Source organism: Rhinopithecus roxellana, chromosome 6 (genome assembly GCF_007565055.1).
Source record: "Rhinopithecus roxellana isolate Shanxi Qingling chromosome 6, ASM756505v1, whole genome shotgun sequence".
NCBI lineage: Eukaryota > Metazoa > Chordata > Mammalia > Primates > Cercopithecidae > Rhinopithecus > Rhinopithecus roxellana.
In genome coordinates this window covers 73838115-73861601 of record NC_044554.1, presented here as the reverse complement: position 1 = coordinate 73861601, position 23487 = coordinate 73838115, and the positions used below count along the sequence as shown (strand labels likewise).

General features: G+C 35.0%; 1 protein-coding gene across 6 annotated transcripts in view; it reads left to right on the top strand.

Moving 5' to 3' along the window:
- The window catches only part of TMEM196 (transmembrane protein 196), a 53749-nt gene that overhangs the window by 1641 nt on the left and 28621 nt on the right, over window positions 1-23487 (top strand). The gene's annotated exons all lie outside the window — the stretch shown is intronic.

Here is a 23487-nt window from a genome sequence, read left to right as displayed (position 1 = left end):
GCTACATTTCTGATATTTCATCTCTGAAAACTCTTTTGTAAGTTCTAGACAGTAAGTTAGAAAAACAACTGGTAAGATGTGTAACAACATTCTAATTGGAGAATAATTCTGCTTACAGAGTACCAAAGTGCTCAAAGAAACTGTCATAGTTATCTCTAGGTCAGATGTCGGATTCAACAAGCTTCTTTTTTATTAGGCTGAATCTCCAAGGAAGCCTTAGAAACCCATTTCTTCCACCAATAATCAATAACATAACTCAGCACCATTCCTAATGTGAATCTAATTGTGAAAACCAGTTTTTTTCCTTCCTTCAAGCAACATGGCTTTCATATTTACTACCGAGACTATAAAGATGAATCAGAGAACTGTCTTAAAAAACTACTCCATAGTGGAGGAAACAAAATTGTACATCAGTAACTTTGCCAGCAATGAGAAATTAGAGTGTGACTTCAGAGAGATACAGAGGCAAAAAAGGGGGAGAAAGATTGGGGTGGTCAATGAAATATCCACAAAAGAAGTATTATTTTATTCTTGATCTTGGAAGTTTATCAAGACTTAGAATCGATGTACTGCAGTGTTAACTAATGCTTCACAGTGTAAGATCTGAAGCCATACTACCTGGTTGCAAATCCGAGATCTACCACTTACTTAGCTGGGTAACTAGCCAAAGTTTCCTTATCTATAAAATGGGGTCGTTAAAAGGAACAAATTAAATACAGTTGGCCCTCCCTATTCATAGGGGATTGGTTCCAGAGCTCTGTTGGTTACCAAAATCTGAGGATGCTGATGTCCTTTATGTAAAATAGTGCAGTATTTGCATATAACCTAGGCACATCTTCCAATATACCTTACATCATCTCTAGATTACTTACAATACCTAAAACAATGTAAATGCTATGTAAATAGTTGCTATATTGTATTTCCTTTGTATTATTGTTATTGTCGTATTTATTTTTTCCAAATATTTTCAATCAGAGGTTGGTTTGTATTCATGGATGCAGGACCTGGGAATATGAAGGGCTGACTGTAATGTTCTTAGTAAACTAATGGAATGTAGTAAGCACTGAGTAAATATGAGCAGATAATACTGAATGCACAGACTGGCAGTGGAGGGCGTGAGAAAAGACAGTCTTTCAGGCAGCATAGATGAAGGCAAAAAGCTGAGACAGGTTGAGTTGTGGTCCAGGAAGAGTAGGCTCTTCTATTTTTTCTGGGGCTTAGGTGTGTAAGAGGAAGATAAGGATAGAAAAAATGATTGGGGCCAGACTGTAGGAGACTGTGTACCATTTGGAGGCAACAGATTCACTTCCTCATATTTCGAGTAATAATAATAACACCCATTCTTACTTCCCCTTCCCAAAGTGATACTAAGGAAATGCAGAAGAAAGCTATACAGAAAATTATTCATCCCTTTGCTAAACTATGAATTAAAAATCTGGATTATTTATGAATGCCAAATAAGATTTTACAATAATTAACCTGTCACAATACACATAGTCTACAATCAAACTACATTTTGATTACTGCTGTAAAACTCCTTTCAACACATTAATATCATTACTATAGGTTTCTGAATTAAATCTAAAGGGCAGTGGAAATAAAAGCTGCACTATAAAAGGATTATTTTTATACAGAGAGACCCTAAAATTGTAAGCTTTTTATCTAGGACAAGTGTACTAAGGCTTTAAGCAACTGCTGCATTCTGATTATTCGGCCCCGAACACGGAAATCCAAAAAAAAAAAAAAAAAAGGTGGCTTAAAAGTAAAGATAAGGGCTTAATATGTACGAGATGGATGCCTACACAGATTATTTCAAGGCACTATTTCATCTGATTAATCAGGCAGGGATGCTTCCTATGATAAATTTTTAAAATATGAGCAATTAGAAGGAAAAATCAGTTGACTATAATTTCATAAAGAACGAAAGCTATAGGTGTCATTATAGCATTTTTGTTTCATTTTGATTCTTTGTTATAGCTGATATGGTCATCTACAATGAAAGCACAAAATCAGAGGCATAAGTGTTAGATAACAACTAATAAACATTGAGTAAAATGCTTTGGAAAAGATATAGTCATGTGAATTACAACTGATGTAAAAGATTTATAGACAGGAAGTTAAATGCACAGAGTTCTGTTTCCAAGTTGCTGTGTGAAAGTCACTCTTCTCAGCCTCCAGTGCATCATCTATAATGGGAATGGACTGGGTTTAGTAGCACACAGATTTATAAATACCTGAGAATTGTATTGCTGTAGGTTGAGATTTGGAAATCTAGAGATTCAAATGGTGGTATCCAGAAAAAAATATGATGCTAAGTTGCATTTTATATATATTATGCTAAAATTCCATCATCTATTAACATATCTGATATCTTATAAAACTTAATTTATTAAACAAACTTTTCAAAGCCTAGTTCTCCCATGTGTAAACCACAAGGTAGTATTTTTAAATATTTAAAAGTTTTCTTATCTAAATCATCTAATGTTTACAGGTTTTATTGCTTATTTTACTGGAGCATATTTGATATACATTATATCTTTATCTGCTTAATAAATCTGATGTTTTGCTTCAGCAAAATTTACAGCATAACCAGTGCACATACCTTTTCTGTAGACTCTTCGTTTACCATGGCAACAACTCAGCCAATTGTAGCATTTTGTTGAAATAAACCTCTGTATATTCTGATCTATATTATAGTAATCCAAATGAGGTGCTGTAAATAAATTATAACTGCTCCAAAGTATTATTTTTAATATTTAAGCTTTTAGGGGCCGGGCGCGGTGGCTCAAGCCTGTAATCCCAGCACTTTGGGAGGCCGAGACGGGCGGATCACGAGGTCAGGAGATCGAGACCATCCTGGCTAACACGGTGAAACCCCGTCTTACTAAAAAAAAATACAAAAAACTAACCGGGCGAGGTGGCGGGCGCCTGTAGTCCCAGCTACTCGGGAGGCTGAGGCAGGAGAATGGTGTGAACCCGGGAGAAGGAGCTTGCAGTGAGCTGAGATCCGGCCACTGCACTCCAGCCTGGGCGACAGAGCGAGACTCCGTCTCAAAAAAAAAAAAAAAAAAATTTAAGCTTTTAAAATTTATGTAATGAAAAAGAAATAAAGTGAAAGAAACCTCTCAGTTACTGCAAATGTACACAATTTGAAGCTAGTGTGTCTCCAACCAGGTAATATACCATTTTTTCTTCCAGATCAAGTACTTAACAAAAGGGATTCATAACCGTTGGCATAAGATGAAAATGCTGCTCCTATGCCCCCCAAAAATTACAAACATATTTTTATGCCCCATTTTAAAATTAACTTAAATTATACAAGTAATTTATAAATACATTCAAAATGTTTTTCAAAGTTATAACTAAAGTCCTCTTCCCTACTGCCTTATCAAAATTAGACACCATTATATTCTTATAGTTTCACAGACATTTCTCCATGAAGAAAAAATAGTTTTGATCTGGGCATATAAACCAATTTTCATCAAAGTTTTGCATATAATAAAGTCCATTAACGGATTCTGTAGAGGCCAGGTAAAGAATCTCTTTCTTATATGACTCATACTCTCATTCTCAAATGCTGCTGATTGTCCACTGGGCATAAGCAGTTGGGTGATTGACAATCAGATAAGTTAGGCAAGCCAAACTACTGGGAAATATAGTTATTACTTAGGGGGCCATACCATGCATCAAAAGAGATGTCAATATGTGTTCACTTCTGGTGTTGATAATGGTGTAATAGAAAATATGGTGAGTTTTGTCGCATTTTTATTTATTTGACGAATTTCTCATAGTCTAGATTCTGTTCACATGTAAATGCCACATACTGGAATTTCTATCCAAAGTCCATGACAAAATCTGCTTTGAGATTTTTGTTCTTATTCAAAGGTATAACTGGTCTTGAAGTCTTTGTCCTAGAAACATTAAGAGATAACTAATAATATTTGCATCAGTCACCTACTAATTGACAGTTTGCTTGATAGAAACATCTGAACAAAGTCAAACCTTTTAATTTGGACATTTTTGCCTAAAATATCTTAGTTAGGTCTCTGCGTTGCCTTAATTATAAGCCAGATTATCCAATGTGTACTTTGAATAGAACCAAACTATCTAACTTTTTTGTATATTCATTTGGTCTTCATGCAACAATTAATCATACTGGTAGATTAATACACCCTGAAATGTCTCTCTTTGGCTTCAATAAAAGCTATAATAGATTTTCGTGTGTGTGTGTGTGTGTGTGTGTGTGTGTGTGTGTGCAAGTGCAAATTTAAACAGAGTTCAAAATAAAAATATATATCATATATGAGACACATATATATGATACATATGTATAATCCTATATATGATATATATAATCCTATGTATATCATATATATGTATATCATATACATATATATGATCCTATTCACACAAATGGAATTTCTGTACCTAAATAACTAGGTCCAGCATTGGTCTAAATATTTAAATTTGTCTTAGTAATCTAGAGAAATTTTCTTGTGGCCACTCTACAGATAGATGTTTCAACGTGCAAAATGGACAGTGCCTTGATAATTAGACTCTCATTGAGCATATTTCTAGAAAAGAGAAAGAGAGAAGAAACTGTGTGACAACTTTCCTCTGTAATGTACAAAGCCATGCAGTCCTTTAACTGCAGATCTAATCTATACATACTTCATTAAAATTAAATGACAATCAGATTAGATTCATACATCTCACTCAGTATAACTGTGTCAGTGGAAACGTTTTATTTCTTCACCAAATCAGTCTCGTTATTCCTAAAAGGAGGAAAATATTAGTTCCTATTTCATGGAGTTCCTGTGAATCTCAGAAAACAATGTTTCTAAAGCTGTTAGTTCTGGGCCTGGCATAGAGTTAGTGATCAGTGAGCATCAGCTGCTGCTTTCTCTCCTTTGGCCGGTGCTGATCCTTGCCTGCCTGGGACCTAGAGTCCACTAGTGGTGCTCTGGCTCTCCATATTTCTCCCACAACTTTCATCAACCCTAGTTCAACCCATTCTTTTTGTTTTTGTTGCTCCTGTACAGTATGTATTTAGTTAGGTTTTGATTTAATTAGGATACTTACATTAGCAACTATGAAAATGTACCAAAATACCTATATTAGAAAAGTCTTGTAATATTTAGTGTAAAATCAAATGAGAAAACATAAAACATTTCTTCCTTTGTTTTTCTTTTGGAGTGAGAGAGGGTGGTAGAAACTCTATCATAAAGATACTTGGTAATCAGATTAATAAGACAATTATATAAATTAGACAAATTGAATAGTGTGAATATGGTGACCATTATTTGTGCCATAAAACAAAGTATTCAAAAAGCAGTTAGAACTATGTAACTACTTTTTGAAAAGTCACAGTACAAATTAAAACATCTAATAGATACTTAATATCTTAGATATTTAGTAAAGACACTTAATATCTTAGATATTTAGTAAAGATACTTAATATCTTAGATATTTAGTAAATAAAGATACTTAATATCTTAGAAACTTGAACTGCCTGAAGAGTAGCTCTACAAGCCATGTTTATTACATGATGTATTATTCACAGATACCTCAATTAAATACCTAGATTTCAACAATGACTATTATAACCTTAACTGGCACCCACGATTTATTAGTACCAATAGTAAAACTCCCAAGAAGCAACTCTAAGTTCCATTAGTTCATAATCTATTGTTAAATATTGAATAAAACTATGTGGTCAAGGCAAAAAGAAAATATTAATGGTTAAATAAATAGATCAGCTTGGGAGATAGAGTGCCCTGATCTATTTATCCTATCGAAATAATGCTAGACATGATTTATTAATAGTTAACTAATGTCCAGATGCTTCCATATGTACTATTATTTCTAATTTTAACAACTTTGTGAAAATATGGTATTTTATAAAATTTAAGTAGAAAAAGGAACTTACCTAGGGTCCACTGTTATTTAATCAGCTGAGTCAGTACTTTAAGTCAGAGCAATATTGTTTCAAAGTCTGTACTTTTTCTATCGCGTTGTGTGGAACTTTGGAAATTTTCACGAAAAAGTCTTTCACTGAGGCCCAAACTCATTATTTGCTCCCCATCCTTGAATATATGTACCAGGCAGGATACCTTAAAGGCTAAGTCTCAATCATTCTTTATATCTATTTTCCAGAAGAGACTAGCACAATCAATAAACAAGCACAACGCCCATGTTAGCAGAATTTTGCATCTAAGATATTGGACCTAAATTGTTCCTGCCACCAAGGCTTAAGACTTAGTGTTAAATTATGAATCTTAAACTATCCTTAAATATTATAAGGGCTAGTCAGTATAGCACATGACAACAAATTTAAACAGAGTTCAAAATAAAAGGTATAAGCAAGAGATCACTTTCTCTTCATCTAAGCCTTGGAGACAGAATAGGTTTCCAGTGGGCAGAGGAGGAAAGGTGTGCAAAGCAAAACTATTAACATTCGTACGGTCATGGAGAAGAGGTAAAGGCAATAAAATGGAGTTTTCGTGGGGCACTGAGGATATTAGCCTTGTTAGGGCAAGACATGTTCATGTAAAAACTGCGAAATGAAGATCTGCCTCTTCTAAATAAGATGGTACCAGTCTTGAAAAGGTCCTGAAAGAATGGCAAGACTAGTCTGCTCTTGATACCCTACTAGGCTTGGAGAGCTCTGTTGGGTAGAACTTAACAATCACGAGGTCAAGGCAGTTAAGCCCAGGCAATGCTGCTCAATTTCAAGGCAAAATGCCAGCTGGATTCTGAAATGTACATCCTGGATCAAAAGAAAGACTTGAGGAAATCCTTGAAATTGAGGAAAACGTAAATTTACCATCACAAATCTAACCACATTTTCAAGTGTCATTCCTGTTGATGGTAGATTTTTAAACTTGTAAATTCCTTATGTTCAGTGAATCTCACAGCTGGCTGGCATATAAAAATAGAAATTTGTGCATTTAAGTGGAGATATCGGCATAATACAAAGAAATGAGAATAGGTTTGGGAGCTATTAAGATCTGGGTTCATATTCTACCTCTAGCACTTTTTTATTGTTTAGGCTTGAGTGAGTTACATTATCTCACAGACAATCGTTAATTCATCAGCAAAATAGAAATACCACCACTTATCTCATGGAGTTGCTCTAAAAATTAAATGTGATAGTTATATTAAAGTATTCAATATACACATTAGATATTTACTAACCATGTCTGATCCACAACAATGGGATGCATGTTTTTGTCCCTTTTCTGGAAAATCTATAATCTTCATGTGGTTTCTATTTGTCATTTATAGACACATTTTATTTTTATACATTTATGAAGAGGATCTTGTTGTAAGACCATTGATTAAATTGACCTTGGACTCTAGGCTTGCTAACATTTAGGTCACATACCCTCTCTTAGAAACTGTTTACTCTACATAACTGATTTTGTTCCTACTAATAGTTGTGATTTGGTGTGCATGTTCCAGAGTCCCAGGAATAATTGTTTTAGGTCAATGTTGGAATAACAAGGTATGATTTTTGTTTATTCTACTAAACAGAGACATATGTTTGATTTTCTTGTTATATTTGGCAGGGTTTTTTGAATTCTTAGTTGCCTTCTTTTTTAATTTGTACCCTGCCAATTATTTTTCCATATGGATCATTCTGAGGAATTAAAATAATATCAATGATGTTAATAACAGCAGTGGTAGCTTACATTTATAATAAACCATATTGCCTAAGAAATCCAACTGCTCTCATTACACCATTTATCCCAGCAGAAAAATTTCTTCACTTAAGGGATGAGAGACTAAAGGATTTAGGATTTAGTGATTTAAGATCAGAAAGTGAAACCAGTAACAGAAGTAGGATAAAAATCAAAATCACTTAAAGAGAGAAATATGTGTAGGAGTCTGTGTGTGCACACCCAGGCACAGAGAAGGTAAAAAGATAAGCAATTCCTAAGAAAAAGTTGGTAATTGTCATTGATACACAATTTAAGCTACATTTTTGGGCTGCTATTACTCTGACGTGGGGCCAAGTTCCTAATGCCATGACCTTCTGTGCAGCTATGTTTGTTTCCATAATTGGCTAGCTTTCAGAAACCACCATGCATGTTGGATGAACATTCATCTGTTGTGTTGGCAATTCTTGAGAAGAGCATAACTTCCATTCTTTAATCCCCTAGGGTCATTGGCTATTTTCAAATATGTAAGAACAGGTCACAAATCAGACTCAAAGCTAGCACAACTCAAGGGAGTAATTTTTTTTCTTTCTCCTTCACTAAATTTATCATCTACATTTTAAATCTGTTATAGTTTCCACATGTTTCAAGTTGTGAGCTTTTTATTTGAATGTTGTCCTAGGCTATATCCAAGTACATTTTAGTCATATTTGATATGAAATAATCTTAAACATAAAATATAAGCAAAATCATGTAAATTGGAGTAACCTACATTAATATAAAACTACTTTAAGTGACATAAATACACTTATTAAATTGTTGTGAACTATATAATACAGAGGTTCTGCACAAGTATATAAAAAGTTTAAGCTACTGCAGTAACTAGAAAATTATTGATAACATTATCCATACATTGATGCTTAATATTAATCACATTCCTTTTTACTACCCTCTAGAAGTAATCACTATTATAAAGGTTTATATGAATTTAATTTTAAAATTTATTTATTTGACTAAGATAATAAAAAGTTTAACTCCAAAGAGAAACTCTTCTGAATTTTTTTACTACTATCTATGAGATGGGTTTTCTTTTAAGAGCCCATGTGAATAATGACTATAACTAAGATTTATTTAGAAAAAAATGACATTTAAATATACTGCAAATTCAAAGTTCCCCTTATATAAAATTCACAAGTTTGGTTATGATTTTTCTGTCACTTTTGAAGCAGAGACAGCTCTAACACCTAAAAGTCTTATTTATTTAGCATGCTCAAAATATTCAAGAGATCATTTTTTAAAAAAGAAAAAACTATCACAAAACAGAATTTGAACAGAACACAATGCATAATGCATTAAAAACGAAAGATTCATTACATGAACACTGAGGGGGAGATGTGAAGAAATTGCATTCTGAGAATTAAGGCTGATTTGTTCGGTGCACTGAAAGATTTGGGTCCTGGGCCAGTTTGAAGTTTCTGAGATTTTTTTGGACTTGGATTTATTTAGAAGTATGTGCATGCTTGTTAGCTACATGCTATGTCTGGTGATTTCTTCTGAAATTTATTCTTAAGTTCATCTTTCCTTCAGTTACTTCAGTCTCTGAAAAGGTTTCTGTCACTATCTGATGTGCATCTTCATTTAACACCATGAAACTATTCTTTCCATCTCTCTCTTGAGTGCTTCTGGTTTAATTTCTGTTTGCTGTGGTTGTATCTTATCTCACCTGGTCTGCTAAGCCACCAAGATGGCTGGTGTTAATGGAGGAACACCTTATCACATAAACATGTCTGTTGTACATTTTATCATTTTGGGATTTTATTTTTCCATGAAGTTGATCATATGTGTGAGAGGTTATATCTCTTTTGATAAAAGATGTACATTACCCTTTTCCAGTTAAACTGATGGTGAAATTTTCTGTAGTGGAAGAAACATGGTGTATGGAACTATATTCCTTACATTATTTCGGTCCTTCATTATAGTTTAAAAAATAAGAAATTAGTTTGAGTTTAAGGAAAAAAGAACATTGCATAATTAGCAGGGTTTTCCATGGACTAAGAAAAGAAAGAAATATAAATAGGAAGATGGAAAGTGGCTTCTTTTGAAGATGTACACTATGCTAAAATTGCAGAAGAACTGGGATGGGGAAAGCTGAAAGCCAAGACCACCGAGAATATCTGTAAATCTAATAAAGGCAAGGAAGGTCCAGGGACCTGGATTGTGAGCCCAGGGAGTGGGACCCGCAGGGATTAGGCTTATGAAGATGGGGCCAAGTCAACATTGAGGTCAATGGCAATAACATTTGATGGGCCTTAATTCTGTAGTCCACACTGGGTTGGGATGAGACAAAAGGGGACAAGACAGCGTGGTGTGGAAGAAAGCTCTGCGGGACTCCAGGAGCGCAAGCTTCTGTTGTCACTCTCATGAGCCACCCGCTTCCTTTCCTCGGTTCTCTTTCTTGTTAGATTTAGTGAACAAATATTGATTCCATGGCTACTGTGTTCTATATTGTGATTTTGGTCCTGAGAGTCTAGCAGTAAATAAAATAACCATAATCCCTGATCTTCTGATGCTTAATTCAAAAAGAAATATAGACAACGACTAAATAATACACTAATTAAAATTAAAGATTGTGCTATGTTAAACAGGAAAATAGGCCGGGTGCAGTGGCTCATGCCTATAATCCCAGCATTTTGGGAGGCCAAGGTAGGCAGATCGCTTGAGGTTTGGAGTTTGAGACCAGCCTGGCCAACATGATGAAACCTTGTCTCTATTAAAAATACAAAAATTAGCTGGGCATGGTGGCACATGTCTGTAATCCTAGCTACTTGGGAGACTGAGGCAGGAGAATCACTTGAACCCAGGAGGCAGAGGTTGCAGTGAGCCGAGAACATGCCACCGCACTCCAGCCTGGGCAACAGAGTGAGACTCCATCTCAAAAAAAAAAAAAAGGAAAATATATAGGCTTATGAAGAATATAAAATAACTTTATTAACATTGGGGAAATCAGGAAAGCATCTCTAAGGAAGCAATATTTTCTCAAGAATGATGAGGCATTAACCAGACATACAGAGGGAAGAGCATTGTTTCATGCAGAGGAATAGCATGAGTAAAGATGCTGAGATAGGAAAGCTTTGGTGTGTTCGAGAAACTGAATGAAGTCCAGGGTGACTGAAGTATGACCTGAGGAGGAGGAGGTAGAAGGCATTGGGTGAGATAACGAGGCAAACAGCGGTTAAAGTTCTAACTACATGCTACAACATTTAGATTTTTCCCTAATTATAAAAGGATCTATTGAAAGCGTTTGAGCAGGAAATGGACAAGATTATAAAGGTCATTCTGGTTTTCAGTTTAGAAAATATATTGATGTCACACAAGAAGTCACAGGTGTAGTTAGGAGGCTACTAAGATGTATGATACAATGGTTACTGTAGTGAAAGTGGAGGTGGTAAAAAACAGAAGCACAAATATTTACTTCATAAGACTTTGTGTTTTGTGTTCAATTTTATGCCATTATAGAAGGGATGTATTAAGAATAACTACCAGATTTTGAGATCAAGCAAATGATAGAACTGAGTTTCTGTTTACTCTTTTGAGAAGTAGATGATTAGAAAAGAGAAAAACTCTGTGTGCATGTGTGTGTGTGCATGCATGTGTGTGCGTGCATGTGTGTGTGTCTGGTGTAGGATGAGAGATCAAGAATCTGTTTGTGACCGGTGAAAGTAGATGTAGGATGGGAGATCAAGAATCTGTTTGTGACCTGTGAAAGTAGAGATGCTTGTGAGATATCAAAATGGAGAGATGCTGTGGACTGTTAGATAAATAGGTCTAGAGTTCAGAAGAAAGGGCTGTGCTAGAAATACCAGTGTGGGAGTAATTAGTAAATACAAAATATTTTTAAGGTCATATGTTTGGTTGAAACCATCCAAATAAAGCTTTAATTACTATAATATTTAGAGGCTGGATAGAAATGAGGAACCAGAAAAAAAGGTACTGAGAAGTTTGGCCAGAGAAATATGCTGAGGACCAGAAGAGTGGTGTAAGAAAAGACCAAAGGAGAGACTTCCTTGTAAGATGAAGGCTGAAACGTGGTGGTTATTGTTTGCTTTTGCAAGAGTAGCCAAAGTAAGGTAACAGGAATATAAGTCAGGCTAAAGTGTGCTGAAACTATAATGGGAAATAAGAATCTAGAAATTGTAAACAAGAGGCTTAGTGGTGAAGGGAGATGGGTTCTGTATAGAGACAGAGCAATAGACTTTGGAGTCAAGGAAGTTTTCTATTTTTAGGGGAGATTTTGGAACATGTTTACGTGCCAATGTGAATAATGGGGTACAAAGGGATAAAATAAATATGTAAAGAGAAAAAGTCTTTAAGAGCTAAAGGGGGAGTTTTTTTGTTAAGTCTCGTCTTTGTCTATTGTATAAACAGGGAGAGCAAGTCAAGTATGAGGGAAGATGCAGGTTAAAGTATCAGTAAGTCAAGTATGAGTGAAGATGCACATTAAATGGCCAATGCAGAGAGGAGTCTTGGACAGCTTCTGCCTTTTTGTGTAGGCTGAGACTCTAGCAGTCAATAGCTGAGGGTAAACAAGACATAGAATTCTGAGTATGTGGGCACTGAAAGCATCATTAAAATATTTTCTCTTCCTATTGGTTGAGAATTATAATTGAGTCATGCAATGAACCAGAGATTTAGAAATAACTTATTCTAAATTCATCATTTTATAAATAAGTAAACTTAAGTCCAGATATTAAGGCTAGCTGTAGAACTAGGACCAGAGTCCAAATCACCTATTTTTTTTATTCAAACATTATTTCTACAGATGGCTCAAAATATTAACTATCCTTGAAATAATCTTTCAACCAAAAGGAAAATGCAGTTATCAGGCCATTACCCAAAACCGAACAGAAATTATCCCAAATTACTGGCAGTGCTAAATCATAATGGAAATATAATTAGCATGTTAACAGATTTCAGGGGTTTCTAACTGTTTGGAAGTTTCAAAGAAATGGCTTTCTACACCAATTTTGGCATGTTTTCCATGGTACTTTTCCAGACCAACTGAGAAATGGAAGCTAATTTTTAGAAGCTAATATTTTCCAAACCCACAAGAGCTATTGATCAATTTGGATAAGTAAGTGAATTGCCTTCAAGAAGGTTTTATAAAAACAGAGTCCAAAGCTCATTTATCAAGCAATGAACATTCAAAACTTTGGACTGGAAATGTCAAAGTCATTTGGTTATTAATGTTTGCTATCTGAGCATTTTCTTTCTAATTCAAACATATAGGAATTAAAATTTATAAATTTACTACACCATTTGCCTGGAGTTCTTAGTAAAACAATATGCATATATATAAAAAGAGCTTTGTCCAACACTATATTAAAAGATAAATGCCTTTTAATCATGGTATATGTTTTAAAAGATAACCTTTTTAATGCTTTTATTTTTAACCATGGATAGAGTGAAGCATATTTACTAGTGATAGGGTGGGCTGTTTTCTAATACAAAAGTAAGAAACTAAAATATCGTTATAAAAGACAAGCAATATTAATTAATTTTATATGCCAATCACTTATAATTAAAGCAAAATATTTTCTCAAAGGATCAGTTATTTTGGAGAAAAAAAAAGAGTAACTTTAACTCATGATTTTGCTAATGTCTTTTCAGCTCCAGCCAAGCTATCTCACTAAACCTCTTAGACCCTCAGACCTTCAGACTAGTCTTTTAGAGAGAGACATGAGGGTTTATAAAACACTAAGATGAAGGCATTGGCCAGATGTTGTGGCTCATACTTGTAATTCCAGCACTTTGGGAGGCCAAGGCAGGTGGATCAATTGAGGTCAGGAGTTCGAGACAAGCCTGGCCAACATGGTGAAACCCCGTCTCAACTAAAAATACAAAAAGAAAAAAAAAATAGCTGGGCATGGTGACGCACACCTGTAGTCCCAGCTGCTTGGGTGGCTGAGGTGAGAGAATCGCTTGAACCTCGGAGGTGGAGGTTGCAGTGAGCCAACATTGTGCCACTGTACTTCAGCCTGGGTGACAAAGTGAGACTTCATCTCAAAACAAAAAAAAAAAAAGAAGAAAAGTATTGACTGCAATATAAAATGCAAGTTTTGGGGGTATTACGCTATAGGTTATCAGAAAACTTATGCAGGTAAAAAGTAAACTGCCTCTAGAGCTAATTTAGGAAAACATTGTATTTTCTGAGTGACAAGATATTTGGGAAGAAACTTGTCTTTTCTTGACTTGTAGCCATTACCAGAACTGTGCATCAGCTAGACTTGCATGGTCAAATGTAGTAGCCACTAGCCACATGTGGCTATTGAGCACCTGAAATGTGGCTAGTCTGAATTAAGATGTGCTGCACACTATTCACAATAGCAAAACCCTGGAATTAACCTAATTGCCCATCAATGATGGACGGGATAAAGAAAATGTGATACATATATACCTGGGATACTATGCAGATGTAAAAAGGAACAAGATCATGTCTTTTGCTGGACATGGATGGAACTGGAGGCCATTATCCTCAGCAAACTAACACAGGAACGGAAAACCAAATACCACATGTTCTCACTTATAAGTGAGCTAATGTCTTTTAATAAGAGCTTTTAATAAGAGCTCACTTTTAAAGTGAACTAATAAGACATTATCTCACTTGTAAGAGAGCTAAATGATAAGAACATATGGACTCATACAGGGAAACAACACACACTGGGGCCTTTCAGAGGGTGGAAGTTGGGAGGAGGGAGAGGATCAGGAAAAATAACTAACGAGTCTAGGTTTAAGACTTGGTTGAGGAAAATAATTTATACCACAAGCAACCATGACACAAGTTTACTCATATAACACACCTGCAGATGTACCCCTGTACATGTAACTTTTAAAATAAAAGTTTAGAAAACAAAGATGTGCTGCAGGTAAAAAAAATACACACTAGATTTCAAAGACTGAGTATGGAAAAGACAATGTAAAATGTCTCAAGTCATTTTATGTTGATTACATGGAAAAATGATGATACTTTTTATAGGTTAAATAAACTATATTATTGAAATTAATTCCCCCTTTTGATCTTTTAATGTAACTACTAAAAAGTATAGTTATATATGTTGTTTGCATTGTGGCTTACATTAGATTTCTATTGCATATAGCTTTTGTATGAATACATTTTTTTGATCAAAAGAAATGAGTCAAGAAACTTCATTTTTTAATATATATATATAGATTCTCACTCTGTCTTCCAGGCTGGAGGCTGGAGTGCAGTGGCACAATCTTGGCTCACTGCAACCTCTGCCCACCAGGTTCAAGCGATTCTTGTGCCTCAGCCTCCTGAGTAGCTGGGATTACAGGCATATGTCAGCATGCCTGGTTAATTTTTATATTTTTAGTGGAGACAGGGTTTTGCCATGTTGGCCAGGCTGGTCTCAAACTACTGGCCACAAGTGATCTGCCTGCCTCAGCCTCCCAAAGTGCTGGAATATAGGCATGAGCCACCACGCCTGACCTTATGTTTTGTTTTGCTAAGACATTAACTAGAAATGAGGAAAGTCTTTAAGACAATTTGTGTTATTTTTTTGGCATAGTCATAAACTGGAAAGGCAGAGTTGGCTTATTTGCCTTGTAGTGACACCAGAAACAGGTGTTACAGTACAGCATTTCCCAAAATAAACCGCTAAATTACTTGTACCCATGACACAGGACTTTCAATCTTATTTTTTTATGAGTAAAATCAAAGTCTCTCTGTTACTTTTTATTCATGGGATTTCAAGTATAGTATAATCTGGCAAGTACCAAAAGTGTTCCAGGCAAGGGAAGACTACTTCCCACTTCTCCCACCGAACTGAAATTCACTCACTCATCGATCTATTCATCACCGAATATTCACTGAAATTTTTGTATGTGCAGGTCTCATGTTAGTGATAAAGGTTGAATATATATTTTAATAGCACTCGACTCGAAGGAGTTTAAAACTTTTTGCAATGACAGATATATAATTAATAATTACCAGAAAGTATGATCAGTGCATCAATGTTAAAATATGCTTTAAAACAATATTTTGTTAGATTTTAACTAAGAATAAGTAGAAAGGTTAAAGAAAGCATCACAAATAAAGGTAATAATTGCACTGAACCTTGATGTTCAAAAAGAAATTTTTCCCATGGAAGGAGGAAAATAAATATTTATTAACACCTGTCATGTACCATAACCCAAGATTGAGCACTTTAACATGAATTGTCCCTTTAAGACCATAATTACATGATATTAACATTAGTCTCCTTATTCTTATAAAAAGAATGGAGAGAATCATTTCATTATAAATAATACGTGCTGTATCAGCTGTGATTTTCATGACGGTAGACACCGAAGAAATGCCTGATAAAAATGAGTGGGAAAAAATAGGGTTACATAGATTAGTGATCACAAAATGTCAGAGCTGGAGGAGATTCACAGTTCTATCTGATCCGAGTCCCTCTTTTTAAAGATGAAGCCCAGAGAATTAATTGACTTGCTTAAGGTAAATAAATAACAAAGGAGAACGGAATTGCCACCTAGAGGTTCTGTTCTGAATTTCAGAACTTTCTTTTTTTCTTTTTTTTTAATCGTTCATGGCCACAAGTAGTTAGTTGACAAAGTTTTAGCCCATAACTACAGAAGACAATTTCATCAAAACCTGCACTCTGATAACAACACACTGCAAACCATGCTCATGATTTATTGCCAGCTTTCAGCTTACTTGTAAAAGATTCCTGTCTGTATTCTACTGATTAGAGCTGTAATTATAATATTAACATTTAATCATATTCTCTTTTTGGAAATTCTGATAATTTTTTTCACCTGCTTTCCTAAATATTTTTTTTAACAGGACTGATATTATCATAGTACTTTTGGTAATACAAAGCTTCAATATATACTGGACCCTAGAGCTCTCTAGTGAATCAATTTGACACATAATTATTGGGCTAACATTAAATGAAGCACTTGGCTGAGAATTTGAAGATAAATAATACAATGGATTCTGGATCCAATGACTTTAGAGTTGTTAGCAGAAATATACTTGCAAACAATAACAGATAGCGAGCACTTGAATTCTTCCAAGTGACTTATACCTACAATTTCATTTAACATTTACAGCTATTCTATGAGGTGTACACTGTTATGCATCTCAGTAAAGAGGAAACTGTGGAAAAATAAGTAACTTTCTCAAAGCCACACAGCCAGAAAATGGCAGAGCCATGATGCAAACCCAGTCACTATGACTTCAGAGTAGTCATTCTTTATCACTAAGCTACGCTACCTCCTACTCAATCCACATAAATATAGTTCAATGCACAACTAAGTGTATGCCAATCCTGTGGATGCACAAGGAAGGTGAAGAGGGTCACAGATGACTTCAAGAAAGATGTGCCTTCGGTGGCAAACCTGGAAAAGCGAAGTAGGGAGAGCTTGAAAAGAGAGGAGGAGAGATATTCCAAACTCGTGGAGGCAAGGCCTATGAGAGCTTGAGAATGGCGAAGAGAATGTTGGTTTCCAAGCACAGAATGCACAGAAAGAAGGGAGCTTGAAGAGGTAGGCTTGGTCCAACTATGAGGAACCTGAGTATTAGACTATAGGATTTGAAGCCTGCTTCTTTAGAAATGGACAGGTACAAAAAGTTTTAAAAGGTTTTAAGGATAAGGGTAACTAGAATCAATTTATTTTAAGAATAATCACCTAGGGAGTAGTGTGAAGAATTAGAGGCAGGGGGATTATGTATGCTTTTAATATTAAAATTAAGAGTCTGAATGAAGGGAACACCAGGAGCAATGGAATTATGTGAAAAACTATGGAGGCAGATTCAGCAAGACTTCATGGGAGTCAGGCTTTTAAAAGCATGGGTTGAAAAGATTGGCAATTAAGTCTGATTTTCTGCCTGGGTTAAAGAGAACGTGTACTGAGATCAGAAAAACAAAAATGAAGGTAGGTTTGGGAAGGGGTAAGAAAATGCATTTAGATAAGTTGTACCTCTTTGATTTATTCTGAGTGAGAGTGGGGTGCTGGTGGTCGTTATAACATAGAATAAAAAAAGACTTCTCTTTAATGTGCTTAAAGTGTAGTAACAGAGATAATAAACATATAAATATCTATAACACGAGTCAAAACGTAATAAGCCCCATAAAAAAGGTATTATGAGAATTAAGAAGAAAAGATGGAATTATATCTGAACAGAGAATTTCAGATGGATCCTGGAGAATAGTAAGAATAAAACTGTTCAAGAAGAGAAGTAGAATATGCAAAAAGAGATAAACTGAGAGTGTACAGAATAATTTAAGTGCACTTTGGCTGTAGAAGATTCACAGTAGGCCAGTCGGTAAATTGGGCTGGAACCATCCATTTGGGCCCTGATGCCAGCACAAGAAATTTGAAGAGACATTGATTTTAAAAATTGAATGAAAAGGCTGGACGGGCGCCTCATGCTTGTAATCCCAGCACTTGGGGAGTCCGAGGTGGGTGGATCACCAGGTCAGGAGTTCGAGACTAGCCTGACCAATATGGTGAAACCCTGTCTCTACTAAAAATACAAAAATTAGCCAGGCGTAGTGGTGTGCGCCTAGAGTCCCAGGTACTCAGGAGGCTGAGGCAGGAGAATCGCTTGAATCTGGGAGGTGGAGGTTGCAGTGAGCCAAGATCGGGCCACTGCACTTCAGCCTGGGTGACAGAGCGAGACTCTGTCTTAATAATAATAATAATAATAATAATAATAATAATAATAATAATAAATACATAAAATTAAATTTTAAAAAATTGAATGAAAAAATAAGGCACTAATAAGGTGCTAAAAATTATGCTAGGAATGAACTTAGAGTGAGTGATATTAGAGAAACTAAAGGCAGGGGGACTTGCTCAAAAGCCCTTAAATAATCCAGTTAAGGACTGGTGAGACCTTCAATAAAAGAAGAAGTTCACTATGGATATAAAAGTAATGGCACACAGTAATTTAATCTGATGAAAATGACATAGGAAGGAAGGGGAATCAATAGGGTCTTTGAGTTTTGAGAGAACAGTAGTAAGAGTAATAGACATAGGAAAAGTGGTGAGTGGAAACAGAATTGAGATTCATGTTTTGAGTCTGAAGCTGACAGTGTAAGTCTAGATCTCTTTCATTAACTGCTGTGCATCTGGCTATGTGCACACTGAATTGCAAAATGATTGTAGGCTGAGCTAAAACTAGACATAAGCTTTTATGACGACCAACATTTTGTGTTATTCTTTAGTTTCTTGGAGCATCAGCCCAATCTGAACAAAACATTTTGCTTTACAACATGACATTCAGAGACAATTATGATTGGTGGCATTTCAAAGACTTCCTTTGGATTAAATAGAAATTAATACACAATTATTTTCCAGAAGACAGTCCACTTACACTCCTTGAAATCTTGTTAATCATAGCTTAGTGTACTGGGCCGGAGGTTGCAGAGAATAATGGTACTCAAATCCCTGAGCATATATATTGGTGTGATGTAGGAAAATCTGCCTCCATGGATGAGGAAACATGAGTATTCTGAAGCAAACATACACACAGTTTTGGTACAAGGGAAAATTCCGTAAATAAGAAAAATAAAAGTACAAAATATTCTTCATAATTCTGTTAGGAATTCTGACACTGGTCTGTACCCATCAGATGCTTAAAAATTATAAAATTTTAATAATTATTATTAACAGCTCCATTTATTTATAGTTTATTGGACATTAGAAATATACCAAAAATATCATAAGCATTATCACATTAATATTTTTAACAGCACTTTTAGATAAGTATCAGCATACTTGCAGGAGTACATCCATTTTACCAATGGGAAAATTGAGAGTCAGAGACTTTAATTAGCTGCTATAAGTCCCACTTGTGTGTGACACAGCCAAATTTACAGCACATGTCTGTCTGACACCAGAGTCTGTACTCTTAACCATTGTGTCATACTTCGTTGGTTTCTTTTAAGCCTTGGTTCTAAACAGCAGTGCTGGTTTTATATTCCAGACCTTCGCGGACAGCACCTGTCAATTAACCTTTTCCAGAGTGAAAAATGTCCTGGATCATAAATACAGTTCCACTAGTGCTTCAGAAACTAGCAGCTCAACATGAAAAGCCATTGCAGATACCTTTCTGCCCCATATAGTCGCATTCTGTTAGCAGATGCAGAATCATCATGCTATCTATCTTGTCAAGGGGAATGAATCATTTTCTCTTCCAATATTTGTATTTCTTCTTCATATGGTTTAGTAGAAAAATAATGCCATTCTGCATCTTCCTATTTCTGCTCTAACAAGAAATATGTAAAATAAAAATAATCATGACATCCTTTTTTTTCTAATCAGAGAGTCTTTCCATTCTTTCCTCAGAAATGAGGGAAAAACGTTGAGTGCATTACATGTTTAACCATTCCTCTTATCTTGGTCCACATATTACAGTTACTCCTTTACAGATACCTTTGGAAACAAAACACTTTTCAAGGAAATAGCATTGGGGAATTACAACCTTTAAAACAAATATTTTAAAAGACATAATATATGATCGTTCTTTTTCAGATATTCTAAAACTATATTTTTGGTGTAGATTGTGCAAGATTCACTCTATTTCTGAAGGAATGATGTTATTTTTATTGAGTTCTGTAAAAGGATAGAACTGCCTGCAAAGGAAATAAATTGCATAATGAATGGTACTTGTTTATAGACTGCTAAGCATTGTAGACCTCATATATTTTAATCTCTGTTGTCCTATTTGGGAGCAGATAATGGCCTGGTCTTGGTAAAGAGCACCAGAGGACCACTGCTTAAAAGTATTTACAACCGCAGAGCAACTTTTCGCCAGCTTAAGGCTGGTGTTAAGAAGTTCTTGTGAGATATAAATATCTGTAAGGACATAATGATGATTAAAGACCTCAACTACTTGGAAATTTGCTAAAAAGAATCCTCTTCTGGCTAACAGAAAAAGATCTTCCAATTTATTCATTTGCATTGTAGTTGCATTTTTAACTGTCAAATAATAATTGCATATATTTATGGCTACAATGTGATGTTTTGGTAGTTTTGATATATGCTTACATTGTGGTGTGATTAAATCAAACTAAGTAAGATATCTATCACTTTGCATACTTATCTGTGTATGTGTGTGACAAGAACATTTAACATCTACTCTTTGAGTAATGGGAAGGTTTGTTGACTCTTAAAGAGAGAGAAAGACAACAGAACGTTTAGGAGAGAGTGATCATGAAAATGGCTGAGAAGCCAGGGCATGTTTTTCCTAGGGGAAGATCCAGGGTTAATGGTGCTCTTGTCTTAATGTGTAGACAATTGGTAGACATGCTGGGGATAAAATCTTCAGGTGTAACGAAAGAAAGAACTTTCTAACAATCAAAGTCATTTAGGATGAAAAAGGCTGCCTCTGTGGACGGAAGAGATTGATCCTAAACTGTGAAAACTTGTCAAGCAAGGAATGTGAGTAGTATAGTTATGCCAGGCAAGTTATGATTGCATAACTCACTGACACTCTAATTTCCACTGCAGCAGGCTGAGCTTAGCCTCAATATGTAGGAGAATTGTTTGTGAGTGTTTTGTATTTGGAGGTAGGAATTGTGAGTAAGGGAAATAAAGGACAGAACAAAAATAGATGAGAAAAATCTGGAGGAGTTGTTGATTGAAACAAGGCTAACTTACAAAAAGCCTTGTTCTTTTCTAGCATTGAAAGAGATGATGGATAGGTTCATTTGTTTCACTATGGTAACCATTTTATTATCTATATGTATCCCATAACATCATGTTGTATACGTTTAAATATACACAATAAAATTTATTTAAAAAAAAAAAAAAAACAGAACTTTCCAGGACATTTAACATTGCTCTGGGTTATTACCAAGGGTTTCTGACATGCAGACAAAGCAAGATGAAGGTGTTTTCTCACTTGGATACTAATTTTGTGAATGCAAATCCCAACCACTTTATAGGCTGTGTATTAAATGGATGCCTTTTGGGGAATCTGTGACTTAATTCAAATGAATAATTCACATAGTAGGATTTTAAGCCAAGTGAGGGAAATATTTTCATTGGCTCTTTCGATATCACGTGTTATAAGTAGGTCTTCCTCCACTTCTAAGAAGGGTGGCATCTCTTGGTTTATTTTTATCTTGTTCATATATTAACTCCTATAAATGTAAAAGCCATAGACCAATGGCCTAAATAAAGTTATCAGGACAAATTTCTGGAAATATTATACTTAGTATCCTATTTTTTTTTTTACAAGTTTACTGTAGAGAATTGGAAAAATACAAAATAGCAAAATGGCATTAAAATTGCCAATAATCCTACCAGTAAGAGATAATCACTGTTTACATTGAATCATAATAATTTTCTAGTTTAGGAACAAAATGTGCATAAAATTTTATATTCTGATATTTTATTAAATTGAAAATAGTCATATAAACATTTTATTGTGACCTAACATATTCTAAGAAGACATGATTTTAAGGAATAAATTTTAGTAATTTTTTAGTCTAGTCTTCTGCTTTCAATTTCATATAATTATTTAAGGCAAATATTATCTCTACCTCCTAAAAAATACTTTCTGCCTCATCTCATTCTAGTAGACCACTCCAAATTTCCACTTGCCTTTTAGCTAAGCAAAATGTATCTTGATCACTGTGAACTCATTTCTTTTACTTGTCTTCACATTGAAGAGTTGGACATTCTTAGAATTTTGATATTCCCTTCTGAGGTCTTTCTGTACATGTCTTTCCTTAGGCGTAGTACTACCATCATCAGAGAGAGCCTGACACAGAGGAGGGTGCATATGTTTATATCAGACGACTCTGGATTTGTGTCCTGCTTCTGCCATTTATGAGCTGTATACACTGCGTTTAAGTGGACAAAATCACTTAAATTTCTCTGAGCCTGTTTCTTGTTCTATAAAATGGACTGGTTGTGTGTATGGGGACAACATACTTAAAGTTCCTCGATTATTGTAAATGCATAGTAATAAGTTAATGCTCTATTATTATAAGGTCTCTTCTAATTCTGGTTTCATAAGCTCTCATTCTTTCTAAGTTCTGTCATTACCCTTTTTTTTTGGACAGTCACAGTGAATATCTCTAAATTTATAAGGTTGAATGAAGGAAACCTTTATATTGTCATTATGTATAAACTCTGTTATAAAGGAAAATGCAAGAATTTTAACCTAGGAGATGCAGGAGAGCATCGTAAGCAATGCCCCAGAAAATCATAATCATAATAAATAAATATGCATGGGAGAAACCAGTGGAAATACATGTATTACATGGAAAAAACAATTAATTGAAAGAAGTAATCCGTTTTACAAATCACTCCCCAGTTAGAGGTAAAGATCAATAGTTTAGTTGTTAATTATTTGGGAGCTACTGCCACCAAGTGGTAAGAAAATAATTCTTCAGAGACTAGAATCCCATAACCTGTAGGGAGAAAAGTTCCCTCACCACACTGTGGATCCAAATGTACTCCATCCTATCCCATTGCATCCCAATCACCCAAGATCTGATCTTCATTAAATAACCAGCTGTCTTTGGTTTCTATTAGCACACTAACAAAATGTTTTTCTGTCAAGAGAAAAAACCGAAGTTTAGTTCTAATAGAGGAAAATAAAAGAAACATAACAAATACTGAGAGAGTTCAGGTAAAATCATAATTGAAAAATTCTAAATTAGGTTAGCCTCTAGAGTTAAAAAGACTGATGTTCAAACACCAACTCTGCCACTTGCCTGCTTTATGATATGAAAAAAATGTATCTGAGGATCAGTTTTCTCAGCTGAAATATAGAGGTTAA